Below are 1966 nucleotides of genomic sequence, written 5' to 3'. Positions count from 1 at the left end.
TCTTCTTTTTTAAATCGTAATAACAGAAATACTGTAACCTCATGATTAAGAAATTATGCTTAATCTTCACCATGATTTAGAAAGCAATAAGTTTATGATCGAACAAATAAACATACATTTTTCTGTTTAAAAAGAAAAATACAATGTAACAATAATATTAACTTCTATAATGTCAGTAATAACGTTTTCAAGTTGGTGCCATATATAATACTTTGATTCATCATTTTTTTGTCACTTTTGCTAAAACAAATGACTGAAAAAGCTACAGTGCATACAACTAAACAGATTCAAATCATGTTAATTGAATAATCTGGATAATAAATCGGTATATGTACATATATACGGCACCGGCCTTTCTATCGATACGAAATATTGCATGGCACATTTGCTAAAAAGAAAATGTTCTGTAACTGCATACTTTCCTTTATTATTACTGCGTCAGTGACCAAATGCCCGCATTTTTTTTAGGTTTGAAGTTAATAGTTTTCTCCAATAATTTATTATATAACTCGGTAACCCGACGGTAATTGCTAAGACAATAATTTCAATTCATTATAGCATATCAAAGATATCTAAAGCTCTATGGCTTTATCATAGCAGTCACTTGTCCTTACAATCATACTTTTTATAATTTACAAATATAATTTGATATATTGTCTTTGAAAAATACATTCGCGCCACACACGCATATCACCACTCTTGGTTTTAGAGAATATCTTTTTCCTTAACAAAGCTAAAAACAGATCAAAAACTTAGGGAACTTAAATTTTAAACAATCATAATAATAATTATAATGAAAATGATGACGATAATTATTGTAACATAATAATATTAATGTAATTTGGGGTATAATATTTAATGTACAGAAATATTGTTAGGAAATATTATTTTATTGTTAAATTTCTATCACCTATTCATAGGTATCTATAGAAGCGTCCTTAATAATAAGGTATATTTATATTTGAAATTTTCAAAATGTTAATAGTGAAATAAAATTTCTTTCTATTACGTCATTAAACTACTGCAATTATTAGATAAAATGAAAATCTATTAATATTGCTAAAACATTTGCTGCATGTTGCAAGTTTAGACGCTTCCAAACAATAAAAAAAACTTTTTGATTTATTAATATTTTGTCTACCTTTCATTGATTATTACATAAGATTGAAAAAGGAAGATATGATGTAAACTTTGATAATAGGATAAGTAGTAAAAAATGTAATTTTGCTCATAAGATCAAAGACCTTAAAGCATTGATATTACCAGAATTTCTATGAAAATAGATACATTTTTTATGCAACATTCACTCATACTTCATATACAATATGCGCATGTTGCTAGTCACAAGATTATTCACAAAAATAAATGATCTAAAGTTAATATTTTGTTCATATTTTGTAAAATGAGAATGTTGGAATTGCTTTATAAAAGTTATTTTATGATGGAAGAACTCAGAAACTTGGTAGTGAATTATTAAGCTGTTGCAATGGAAGAAGTGATACATATAGTTGATAAAAGGCTGCATGTCAACATATGATGAATTAAAAGTGCATAAAACATATTCCTAATCTTATTAAAAGTACATTTATATACAAATCTTCTACAAGGTATCTAATGTTTTCTAGTAAGAGAACAATGCATATTTTCAAAATATTGCATTCACCATGAAACGTTTTATTAAAAGAATGCTATCTTGGAACACCCCTGGATACTTTAACGTATTTTATACGTATGAATTTTGTAGTTGTATGAACTGCTTATATACAAATTAACATGAACATAAATATTGTTTACATGTGTTAAATCATTAAAAAAGATAGACGTAAGCTAGTTTGTAAATAAAATGCACAATGAATTTCAAAATTACAATTAGAGGAACAAACAGTATAACAGTTTCTGCATTTTGCAGAGAACAGACCTTCATGGTTTCAGAAAGTGTGATGTATGTAAATATATTACAGAAGGT

The sequence above is a fragment of the Habropoda laboriosa genome, unplaced genomic scaffold (assembly GCF_001263275.1).
Source record: "Habropoda laboriosa isolate 0110345459 unplaced genomic scaffold, ASM126327v1 scaffold816, whole genome shotgun sequence".
Lineage (NCBI taxonomy): Eukaryota > Metazoa > Arthropoda > Insecta > Hymenoptera > Apidae > Habropoda > Habropoda laboriosa.
This window is presented reverse-complemented; position numbering follows the sequence as displayed.